The sequence below is a fragment of the Elephantulus edwardii genome, unplaced genomic scaffold, assembly GCF_000299155.1.
Source record: "Elephantulus edwardii isolate Elephantulus edwardi_28Jun2011 unplaced genomic scaffold, EleEdw1.0 scaffold00023, whole genome shotgun sequence".
In the NCBI taxonomy this organism is placed as follows: Eukaryota; Metazoa; Chordata; class Mammalia; order Macroscelidea; family Macroscelididae; genus Elephantulus; species Elephantulus edwardii.
Window position 1 is genome coordinate 16,654,496 of NW_006399773.1, and position 13,369 is coordinate 16,667,864.

A 13,369-nucleotide genomic window follows, 5' to 3' on the forward strand; every position below is an offset into this window, starting at 1 on the left:
CAACAAATCAACAACCTTCCTACCAATATTCAGGATTTCAAGAAATATATTGCATTGGGCAAGTCTGCTATCAGAAACCTCTATCTTGAAAGATAAGGTGTGCCTGATTCAATCCTTGGTCTTTTCAATATTCTGCTACATATCTGAGAGCTGGGAAATGACTAAAGACTGAAGTAGAATTGATGCCTTTGAATTTAGTGCTGGAGAAGAGTATTTAGTATTTCATGGACTGTCAAAAAAACAAATAGAGCTCTCTCCAGGCGTCCTCATGAGAGTGACATCGTCTTTAAACCCTGCGTGGCAATCCCTGACGCACCGCAGTGATGCTCAGGGAAGACAGGGCGACCTGGAAGTCCAACTACTTCCTTAAGATCATTCAACTTCTGGATGATTATCCAAAATGCTTCATCGTGGGTGCAGACAATGTCGGCTCCAAGCAGATGCAGCAGATCCGCATGTCCCTCCGCGGGAAGGCTGTGGTTCTGATGGGCAAGAACACCATGATGCGCAAGGCCATCCGGGGCCACCTGGACATCAACCCGGCCTTGGAGAAGCTGCTGCCTCATATCCGGGGGAACGTGGGGTTTGTGTTCACCAAAGAGGATCTCACAGAGATCAGGGACATGCTGCTGGCCAAGAAGGTGCCGGCTGCTGCCCGTGCTGGTGCCATTGCTCCGTGTGAGGTTACTGTGTCAGCCCAGAACACTGGTCTGGGCCCCGAGAAGACCTCCTTCTTCCAGGCTTTGGGCATCACCACTAAGATCTCCAGAGGCACCATTGAAATTCTGAGTGATGTGCAGCTGATTAAGACTGGAGACAAGGTGGGAGCCAGCGAGGCCACCCTGCTGAACATGCTGAACATCTCTCCCTTCTCCTTCGGGCTGATCATCCAGCAGGTGTTTGACAACGGCAGCATCTACAATCCTGAAGTGCTTGACATCACAGAGGAGACCCTGCATACCCGCTTCCTGGAGGGTGTCCACAATGTTGCCAGCGTCTGTCTGCAGATTGGTTACCCAACTGTGGCCTCAATACCACATTCCATCATCAATGCGTATAAGTGGGTCCTGGCTTTGTCTGTGGAGACTGACTACACCTTCCCATTGGCTGAAAAGGTCAAGGCATTCCTGGCTGATCCATCTGCATTTGTGACTGCTGCCCCTGCGGCCGCCACCACTACCGCAGCTGCTCCTGCTGCTGCGGCCCCAGCCAAGGTGGAAACAAAGGAAGAGTCGGAAGAGTCAGAGGAGGATATGGGATTTGGTCTCTTTGACTAAAAACCAAAAACCCACCAACTCTGCCAGCTTTGTGTGAAACAAGGAAATAAAGGCTTCATTCTCTTAAAAAAAAAACACAAAAAAAACAAAAAAAAAACAACAAATAGATATATCTTTGAAAAAGTATGGCCAGAATCTTCCTTGAATACAATGATGACAAAACTCCATTCTCAAACTTTGAACATGTTTCTAAGAGAGATTGTTGCTTTTAAATGGGCAGCATGCTTGAAATGATGGAGGGTCATCAGCAGAGAGTAGGATGCCAACAAGGTGGATTGGCACAATGATTTCAACAATGGGCTCAAGTATATTAGAGATGATGAAGAATGCATAGAATATGCCAGGGTCAAGGTCTCTTGTTAATAGGATCACTATGAGTCTTACTGGACTTGATGGCACCTAATAACAAAAATAACACCCTAAAAGTTCTAGAATACTATTAGGAGAAATTTACTCACATGTAATATTAGTGATGTTTTATAATTTCAACATTCTGTTAGATCTCTTTTTCTTGGAATGGGAAAAGAAACCAGAGATTTCTTTCAATCAGTTGGCCAGGTAGATATCATTCAAATTTTTTGGCATATATCTGTGAGTTGATTCAGACTGCAATTATTTGATTTTTTGAATGATTTCATTTTCTTAGATTCAAAATAGATGCCAGTGGTAGTAGAAATCAGTAAATCAAAAGACTTGTTGCAGTGCGAAAATCTATTCTCAAAGATCTCTTGAAAGAGCTAAAAATCAAGTATATTAATTTAAAGACTAAGATATCCTTTTGTGACACTGATGTGTCAAATGTGTTAATGGTTGGCTACGCAATGCGGACAGAGAGTGGGGTGGAGCTCCCCGATGAAAACAAGCTTGGAAGGAGGAGTAGCATCCACTTCCATAATAGTTTGCCCCCGAAAACCCTATGAACCTGGAGAGAGGATGAAAGGCACCCAAGCGTCGAGGACTCTCCTTCATAGGGTCACTATGAGTTGTCTGCGACTCGACGGCACTTAACAACAACAACAACAAGAAGATATCCTTGAAAACAAAAAGACATCCTTGATTCAAGCCAGGTCATTTTCAATTATTTCCTATGCATCTGATAATTGGACAATGAATAAGAATGACTGAAGAAAAATGGATGCCTCTGAATGTGGTGTTGGCAAAAAAGTATCTCATAACAAGTCAGAAGATCAAACAAATTTGTCATTGAGGAAGTGCAAGCAGGTTCTTTCCTAGAGACAGAATTATAAAATTCTACAGATTAGAACATTTTATCAGATGGACCTAGTTCTTGGAAAAAAATATCACCATGACAAAAGAATAGAGGCAGAGGAAGAGATAAGATAAGTGAGCTAACTAAGTGAGCATAAAAATTGGCTTGAGCATTTTGGAAATTGTAAGGATAGCTCAGGATAAGACAAATTTCAAAACTGTTGTTCAAATAGTTGTTAAGAGTTGTAGTTACCTTCACAACAGATAACAACACCAAACCTAAAGATGCTATTTTAACTTTTACATTATTAGCGCACTGTCTAATCTCACTGGTGTGCCACAAACTCCCCACAGATGTATTTCTATCCAGTTATGTGTTGAAAATTAAGACCATAGTTAGAAAAGCTATATTGAATAAATGTGTCTCTATCCCATTTTGTAATTGGGTTGTCTTGTGGAAGCCTCATGGTATTTTGTAAATTTTAGCTGTGACTCTCGTCTGAAATTTTGTGGTCAAAAATTGTTTGTGGGTTGTTTTTTGTTTCCCCCCTCTAGTCTATGGGATTTCTTCTCACCCTATTGGGAAAAGTGTTGTGAACTGCATGTGTTTTACCGTCCTTTCAGTATAACATGATATTATTTGTTTATACATGTTTATTTCCTTTTCTGACATTTAATATGCATTTTAAAAGGTAAATGTATTTTCTAGTTATGATATATCATGATATTTCAAGATATAGATGATAGATATAGATACACACACACACACACACACACACACACACACACACACATAATTACATATTTGCTGAGGACAGCCAAGAAATATATCATTACGTACCATGGACCACCAAGAAATCAACTAGGTCTGTCTTGGAGAAGATGAAGCCAAGTTTCTCCTTGGAGACTGGGAGCTCTGTCTCACATACTATAGGCATGTGGCCAGGAAGTACATGTCCTTGGAAAAGGACATCATGCTCAGAGGGGGGAGTCACAGCACAGGTGAGGAAGACGCCAGATGAGGTGGCTTGCCACAATAACTGGGACCAAAAAGGTTGGTGTGTTGGAGTCAGCAGCAGTAGCTCAGGACAGGGCAGGCTTCAGAGCTCTTGTACATAGGGGTTGCTATGAGTCCAGGCTACAAGATGGGCACATAACAATAACTCTGTGTGTGTGTGTGTGTGTGTGTGTGTGTCCTAACAGCAAAAGATATACTGCAATACTGAAGGCACATGTTTTGAGGCCACCAACTGCTACATGGAAGAAGGATGAACAATCTTTCTCTAAAAACCCATAAAACTGTCAGCTGTGGGTCAGTTCTGACACAATGGCACACAATAACAGTATATATGTATCTATATCATCTATATCTATATCTATCTATATCTATCTATCTCTATCTCTATCTCTATCTCTATCTCTATCTCTATCTCTATCTCTATCTATCTATATTATCTAGATCTAAAGAGAAAACAAGAGAGACAGAGAGAGAGCGCGTGCGCAAGAGAGCGCACTCTGGTGGCTTGTGGTAAGGCATTCCTTTGAGAAACAGTCTCCCATGTGATTTACAGATGCTTAAAACTGACTAGGGCCAGCTGTAAAAGATCACATATTTTATGATTCCTTTATTGATTTTGGAAGCAGGATATAATATGGGTTGTACCATAGTCATTTTGGGTTCCCTTACAGCCACCCTGTCATGGGTCAGTTCAGAAATAAGAAAAAGACATCATTTTTTGTTTGTTTCTTTTCAATATTATCACAAAATTAAACAATGCTAAAGTTGGAAAGAATGCTGAAGAATAATACTCTGAAAGTAAGGACTTGGTGACAGAAATGAGGCTAAAATAGAAAAAGAACATTTTGAATGTTCAATGACTTGTTCATCACAAATACGTTTTTAAGAAAACACAAATAACAACTTTATACATGGACTTCCACAAACAGACTGTCTAGAAATTGTATTGCTTACATTTGTAGAAAGAATCATTGAAGAAGCTCAACAATGACAGTTAAAACTAAACCAGGGATAGACTGTAGAACATAGTGTCAATTACTAATGTGCAAACTTGAACTGAGACTGAAGAAAATGAAAACAAGTGCACAAGAACCAAAATGTGATTTTGGGGCTATCCTACCTGAATTTAAAATCATCTTAAGAATTTGTTTGAATCATTAAATATAAAAACTTGAATAACAGATAAACTGTGAGATGACATCAGGGATATCATCCACGAAAAGAGCAAAAGCTTGTTACAAAGATAGCTGAGAAAGAAAACAAACAAACAAACAAACCTGAAATGGATATCAGAAGAGACTGAAAATGTCTCTATAGTATCAAGAAGCCAAAACAAAGGGAAAAGATATTAAAGTAAAGGAGCTGGACAGAAGATTTCAAAAGCCAGCTGGAGAATACAAAGCAAAGTATTATAATGGAATTAAAATTAGAGTATAAAAAAAGGTTTCACAAGCTGAGAGAATTAAAAAACAAATATAAGTCTTGAGTCACAATATTGAAGAATGCTATTGAAAATATGGTGAATTATCCAAGAAGCATTTTTTTTTTTTAAAAAGATGGAGGGAATATGCAGTCACTGTACCAAAAAAGAATTAACTAACACTGAAAAGTTTTAGAAAGTGGCAATGGGAATCCAAGAACACTTGACTGCACTTATATGAAACCTATAGGTGGTGAAGAGATTGATATTGTTAATAGCTTCAGTTTGCTTGGTTCTACAATGAACTCTTGGTACCAGCAGCAAGAAAATGAAAATATTAATTGCATTGAGAAAGTCTGCTGTCAGAGACCTCTCCAAGATACTGAGGAGCAATGATGTCAGTCTGGAAACTAAGGTGTGCCTGATACAGGACATGATCTTTGAAATTACTTGCTATGCATCAGAAAGCTGTACAATGACTAGGGATGATAGAAGAATTGATGCCTTTGAGCTGTGATGCAGGTGAAAAGTATTGAATATACCAAAGGCTGCTAGGAGAACACAAGTTCATCCCGGAGAAAGTGAAGCCAGCTTGTTCCTTGGAGGCAAGGATTCTGAAGTTTTATCTGACATACTTTTGAAACATTGCAAGGTGAGATCAGTCCTTGGAGACGGGTGTCATGCTTAGAAGGGTGGAGGGACAGCACAAGAGACAAAGACCCTAGATGAGATGGAGGGATTCAGCGGCTGGTGTAATGTGGGTAGATGTATCAGAGACATTAAGATTGGCAGAGAATAGGGCAAAGTTTAGGGCTATTTTACATAGGGTCGCTATGAGTTATAGGCAACTCGACAGAACATAACTACAACAACAATACGTGTACCAGGAAGCAATCCTCAGAATAGAGCAGGGAAACCATGCATAGCTCGAAATCAGGAAAAGAGTGTGTGAGGGATGTATCTTGTTTCCCTACCTTTTCAATCTATATGCAGAACAGATCATTCAGGAAGCAGGGTTTTATGAGGAGGAATGTGGCATCAGGATTGGAGGAAGGCTCATCAAAAACCTATGTTATGCAGATGACACAACCTTGCTTGCTGAAACTGAAGAAGACCTGAAGTGCTTCCTGCAGAAGATCAGGGACTATAGTCTTCAATATGGGTTTAAGCTCAACATCAAGAAGACAAAGATGCTCCCCACTGGGCCAACTAGCAGCAAGATGATAGATGGAGAAGAGATTGACATTGTTAACAATTAGAGTTTGGTTGGTTCCACAATCAACACTCTTAACACCAGAAATCAGGAAATCAATAGATGAATTGCATTTGGAAAATCTGCTATCAGGGACCTTTCCAGAGTACTGAAAAGCAGTGATGTCATTCTAGGGACTAAAGTGCACCTAATCCAGGCCACACGCTTCACAGTTACTTACTATGTGTTAGAGTGCTTGACAATGACTAAGGATGATGAAAGAAGAATTGATGCCTTCAGATTGTGGTACTGGAGAAGTCTTGATTGTATCATGAACTGCCAAGAAAACAAATAGGTCTGCCTTGGAGAGAATGAAACCACATTTGTCCTTGGAGGCCAGGATTTTGAAGCTCCTTCTCACTTACTTTGGGCATGTGGCCAGGAGAGACTGGTCCTTGGAAAAGAATATGATGCTTGAAAGGGTGGAGGGACAGCACAGGAGAGGAAGACTCTGAATGAGATGGATTTATATGGTAACTGGGGCAGTGGGGAGTGGTGTGTTGAAAATAGTGAGACTGGCTCAGGACATGGCAGGATTCAGAACCATTGTGCATAGGGTTGCTATGGGTCACAGGTAACTCAACTGTACATAACAAGAACCACAACAACCATATAAACACAAGTCAATGATAATGAAGGAAGAAGTGAGAGCTGCACTTAAGGCATCGACAAAAATGTAAGACCCTGGAATCAATGCGATGGTAATTGACATATTTCATGTAACAGATACGGTCCTGGACGGGCTCTCCAATTTATGATAAGAATTTTGGACAACAGCTATCTGGCTAACTGGCTGGAAGAGGTCTGTATTTATTCCCGTTTCCAAGAAAGGTAATCCAACAGAATGTGTAAAGTATCAAATGATATAATTAATATCACGTGCAAGAAAATACTGCTTAAGATCACTTAAAAATGGCTAGAATAGTACATAGACAGGAAACTTTCAGACGTTCAAATAGGATTTAGAAGAGGCTCTGATGCCAGAGCTATTATTGTGATGTCAGATGGATCCTGGCTAAAAGTAAAGAATGACTGAAAAAATGTCTGTTTATTCTTTATTGAAAATGCTAAGACATTTGACTATGTGGATGATAAAAATTATGTCTAACATTGAGAAGATTGTGAGTCCCAGAGCACTTAACATCGCTCATGGAAAACCCATACCTACACTAAGAGGTTATTGTGCAAACAGAGCAAAAGAACATGACACGGTTTAAAGCTAAGAAAAGAGCCTATCAGAGTTGTATCCTTTTTCTATACCTTTTCAAACTGTATGCTGAGTAAATTAAGTCAAGAAGCTGGACTCTATGTATGAAATAGAATGTGGCATCGGGATCAAACAAAGAGTCATTAATAACCTGTCTTATGCAGATGACACATCCTTATTTGCTTAAAATGAGGAGGACTTGAAGCACAGAAGATAAAGAATACAGCATTCAATATTTATTGTATGTCAATGTCAAGAAAAAAAAAATCTTACTATTGGACCAACAGACAATGTCACAAGAGATGGATAAAAGATTGAAGTTGTTAATGATTTAATCTTACTTGAATCCACAATCAACACCCTTTATACCAGACGTCAGGAGATTAGATATATTACAGTGGAAGTCTCTGCTGTCTCTGGGACCTCTTCAAACTATTGAGGAGCAATGATGTTAGTTTGAAGACTAAGGTTTGTCTGATTTAGGCCACGGTATTTTTAATAACTTGCCATGCATCTGATAGCTGGACAATGAAAAAGATGGGAGGAGAAGAAGAATTGATGTCTATGAACTATGGTGTTGTAGAAAAGTACTGGATATCCCATGGACTGCTAAGAGTATAAACAAACAGGTCTTGAAGAAAGTATAGTCTGAGTGCTCCTTGGAGGCAAAATAATGACATTTGCCTCCTCTAGGCATGATGCTAGGAGAGGATATTTCTTTCAAAGGCACATCATAGTTGGGAATGACCAATTATGGAGGTTCAGTGAAAGAGAGGAAACTTCAAACAGATAGATTGAAACGGTGACTGCGTCAATGGATTTCAATGTGTCATAAAGTATAAGGAGGGCACAGGACAGGACTGGGTTCAATCTGTTGTTCAGAGGGTGCTATGCATTGTTCTTGACTCAACATTACCTAACAACAAGAAAGTTAAAAAACAAAAACCAAACATGCACACAAATACACAAAAGACAGTTAAAATGACTTTCCCCTGAACAACAATAAGGTAATTTGAAGAATACCTGCACATAGAACATATAGATTAATAGAGAAATATCTCAAATTGTTATTTGCCAGGGCTTAAGGAGAGGAAGAAATGGGGTGAGAGACTCTTTAGAAAGTGAGCAGTTTCACTCTGATGTGATAAAAATAGTTTGAGGAGCTGTACAGCATTGTGAATATACTAAATATCACAATTTCTTTTTCATTTTTAAAATGGTTCATTTTATGCTATGTGAATTTTACCTCAAATTATTTTTCAAAATAAAATATATAAAATACAGATGTAAATAAATCAGCATTTGAAAAGAGTTTGATGCATAAAAAGGTAAAAAGCTGAAGTGCAGAAGTTTAAGTAAAATCTTCTGTGATACTAAAAGGAAAGGGATAAATCATTGGTAATACAGAAGTTTAGAGAAAGAGGACATGGCCCTCAAGAGGGTCCAAAAGAGACGGATAGAGACCCATTGTAGGTAAAATAGTCTCAGTTCATCAGGATGACACAAGGCAAGGGATTGTGATTTTTGGTTTGTTTTATTATTATTTTTTTTATTTCATTGCATGTAGCATCTCTGTAAGTCAGAACCAACTTGATGGCAATTAAAGAAGATAGTGCGGGTGCCTATATGACAAATGGTAAAGCCGAAGAAATTTAAGAACACAAAGAGTATATCCTAATACATGAAAATGAAAACAAAATTATGCAAGGGGTCAGTAGATTCCAAAACAGAATACAGAATATGACAAAAAATTGTCTAATTGTATTATAGTAACATGAAACAATCTCACTAAAAGAGTTGGGAGAATATGAAATGCTGACCTAAATTCAGAAATGAGTGGTATGAAAGAGGAAAGTCAAGAGGAATTGCACTAAGCACTTTACTCTACTTGGTAAAGTTATTTCTCATGGGGATATAGGTTAACAATCCTGAAATCGCTGTACATGTATACTATAATTGAACAATTAAGTAAATGGATGGCAAAGGATCAGAGATAAGCTTTCCACTATAGGAGATGATTACAGATGAATGAAGAGTTACTCCTAGGGTAATGCAGTAGAGATGGAAACATCAATGTGAATTCATGCATGCTTTAGTATACCAAAAATACAGATATCTGTACATACATATTTATTTGTGGATCTCTTCCAGTCAGTTGGCATAGATTAGTCAGCAAATTCAAAACTGCGACTAATTGTTGAACTGAGAAGCAGTTACCAAAATATAACACATGGTTTAAAGTCTGGAAAAGTGTATAAATCAGAGTTGTATCCTTTCTCCACATCTATTCAATCTGTACACAGATAAACTATGTCCAGAAGCTTGTCTATACAATGATACCATAGAATGGGAGAGGGTTCAGATCTATTGTTCATAGGATTTCTATGCCACTCGATGGCACTTCACAACAACAACAGACTATAGGAAAAAGAATGTGGCACCATGACCGGTAGGAAATTAATTAACAACCTCTGTTACACAAATAATACAACCTTGCTTTGAAAATTAAAGAAAACTTGAAGCACTGACGGAGAACAAAGCATACAGCCTTTGATATAGATTACATCTCATTATCAAGAAAACAAAAACCCTCACCAGTAGACCAATAGGCAACACCATAACAGAAGAAGAAGAGATTGAAGTTGTCAATAAGTTCATTTTACTTTGATCCATAATCAACACTATGGGAGTTTTTCTTGTGTTCCTTCAAGTCAGAACTGACCGATAGCTAACCTTAGAGGGGTTTTCAGAGGCAGCTAATTGAATGAGAGGAGATTGCCTCACAGTCAAACATATAAAGACTTGTTGCCTTAGGAAACTCTGCTCTCCAAAGTGTTGAGAAGCAGCATATTGATGTGCCTGAACCAGGCCGTGGTCTTCAAAATTACTTTCTATGTATCAGAGAGCTAGACAATGACTAAGGGTGATAAGAAGAATTGACGCCTTTGCGGTGTCCTGGCGAAGAGTGTTGACTATACCATGGACTACTAGGATATTAAACTGGTTCATCCAGGAAAGAGTGAAACCAGACTGCTTCTTGGAGGTAAGGATTTTGAAGCTTTGTTTTACATATTTTGGACATGTTGCAAGAAGGGACCAGTCCTTGGAGAGGGACATCATGCTTGGAAGGGTGTGGAGAGTGCAAGAGATGAAGCCCCTGGGTGAAATAGATTGACTCAGTGACTGGGGGAATGGGGCTAGGTGTGTCAGAGACAATAAGTTTGGCTCAGGATACAGCAGGGTTCAGAGCTGTTGTACATAGGGTCACTATTAGTCATAAACGACCCAAAGGCACATGACAACAACAACAACAAAAACAAAGATGTAGCTGATCGAAGCTTTGATATATTATTTGCTTTCCATGCATCTGAAAGGTAAACAGTGAATAAAAATGATAGAAGTTTTAATGTCTTTGAAATGTGGCATTGGTAAAGATTATTGAATATTCAATAGATTACCAAAAGAACAAATGAATTTGTTTTGGAGGAAGAGCAACCAGAGTGGTTTTTGAGGTAAAAATGAAAGTTAATTTCACAATCTTTGGATATGTTGTCAAGAGGGGACAACATTTGGAAAAAGAGATCATGCTGGGAATGATAGAAAATCTATGAAGTTGAGGAAGACTCTCTAAAAGATAGATTGATACAGGTAATAATGGGTTGGAAGATGCTAAGATTATGAGAAAGTGCAGGATAGGACAGGGTTCTGATCTGTTGTTCACAGGTAGCTCTGAGTCAGAGTTGATTCTAGGACATGTAGCAACAATACTAAAAAGATATTTTCTTTACATAATAACTAAGAGACCTTGAAAGACAGCAAATCACTAATAACTGTCAATCTTAGTGCACGTATCTTATATTTTAATGCTAATTTCCAATAAAAAAGCAGGAGCGGCATCCACTTCCAAAATGGCTTGCCTCTGGAAACTCTATGTACGAACAGTGCTCAGGCTGTTCATTTATAGGGTCGCTATGAGTTGTCTACGACTTGACGGCATTAAACAACACAACAAACAACAATTTCCAATAATCCTCTTATTTGGCTCTGGTTGTTGGTGCTTATATCTGAATGGTAGTGGTATTCACTGGACTTCCTTGTATGTGTATGGATATTATCCTGTCATACACAATACTGTACTTCAAGACATATCTAGAAAAGACTTTTTAAACGATGAAAGTAACTCCATTTCCCCCACCTTTTCATCTCTGGAGTAATAGATCATATAGTTGTCTGACTCAAAATGCCCCATGCCAGTCCATCTTATCTCCACACTACCTAGTATATCAATATTTATCTGTTACATTTTTTCCTTAATAATATCTAATTTTCCTACATTCATGGTTCTCACACTAGTGTCTGCTTACAACTGTTACTCTTCCTTTGTATTTCTAAACTTGAAAGCTCCGTCTCAGTTGCCCTGTTAGTCTACTTGTGTTACGTTGTGAGCTGTGGTGTTGGATAACAATATTAAACATACCATGGACTGCTAAGAAAATGAACAGGTTTGCCCTGTATAGGGTTAAAACAGGCTACTCCTTGGAGGCAAGGATTCTGAATCTTCATCTGACATATTTTGGACTTGTTGCAAGAAGGGATTAGGCCTTAAAGAAAGACATCATGCTAGGGAGGGTGGAGGAACAGCGCAGGAGAGGAAGACCCTCTATGAGGTGGATTGATTCAGTGACTGGGGTAGTGGAGGTAGGTGTGACGGAGACAGTGAGATTGACACAGAGCAGAGGAGGGTTTAGGGCTGTTGTACATAGAGCGCTATAAGTCACAGGTAACTCAACAGCACATGACAATCCGAGTCATGGCACCAAAAAAAAAAAAAAAAAGAAAACATGACTGTAGAACGGAGCAAAATATACACAGGATTAATCTGGAGCACTTTCTAGTGAGAGGAATTAAAGAAAGCCTCAAAAAGTAAATAAAAGGATACAAGGATAGAGATGAGTCAAAAAATACAGAGGATTACTGGAAGTATTAACTTATGACCTAATCTTGAGGCAGGAGCTTTAGTTACCTAGTGGTAAGAATTGCATTGTTAACCCAAAAACTAATGATTTGAACTCATCAACGTTCCACAGGAGAAAGTGGGGCAGTCTCCTGTGTTGTGATTGGCAGTCTCTACAAACACAATCGAGGTTCTACAATGTGTCAGTTCTGACTGATGGCACATAACAACAATGTTGAAGAACTTGAGTGGCACATGCCAATACCATAGGAATATAATGCAAAAAACAATGAGCTATTAATTAATAAAAATATGAATAAATGATTTACTCTAAGCACTAGTGGACTAGTGGTAGGCAGCTGTGCTGCAATGCTGAAGGCATACAGTTCAAATCCACCAGCTGCTCTGTGGGAGAGGGATGGGCCATCTCCTCCCTTGTGATCAACTGCCTCTGAAAACCTGCTGGAGGATCAGCTATGGGTCAGTTCTGGCTCGATGGTATGTAACAAAAACAAAATATAAGTTTAGTATGATATAGAAATCAAGATCTATATTTCCAAATACCTTGTGTAAATATTTCATTTTCAAGGAAAAGACTCATTAAATATGGGCTGTGCATAATGACGTTGTTCTGAGGAGTATAGAAAACGAAGGGGAAGCATGCATAATCTCAAAATACAGATGTATAGCAAACATGACCTTAGTTAAATGATCAAGGGTAGAACCAAGAGTGATAAATCATGCTGATAGTATGTGTCCTTGAGGTGATTGTGATTTCACCTCTACGTCTATCAATACACTTTTTCTGACACCAACAAGGATAATTATCAAACCTCCATAAATAAAAATTCCCACTTTTCACATGTTGTTCAATTCTGGCACCAGCTGCAAATGGGACAAATTTATTTGTGTCTCTGTCCTTAATTGCCAAGAATAAGGTTTAAACTCACATTTTAAAGTATATAGTTATCCAGACTTCCTCTAAGGCACCAGCCTTCAGAAACCAAGTTGATAAATTGAGAGTCTCTAGGG

At 38.7% G+C, this 13,369-nt stretch overlaps 1 pseudogene; it reads left to right on the forward strand.

The window, feature by feature from the left end:
• Positions 1 to 323: 323 nt before the first annotated feature.
• LOC102859368 lies at positions 324 to 1,277 on the forward strand (annotated as a pseudogene).
• Positions 1,278 to 13,369: the final 12,092 nt, after the last annotated feature.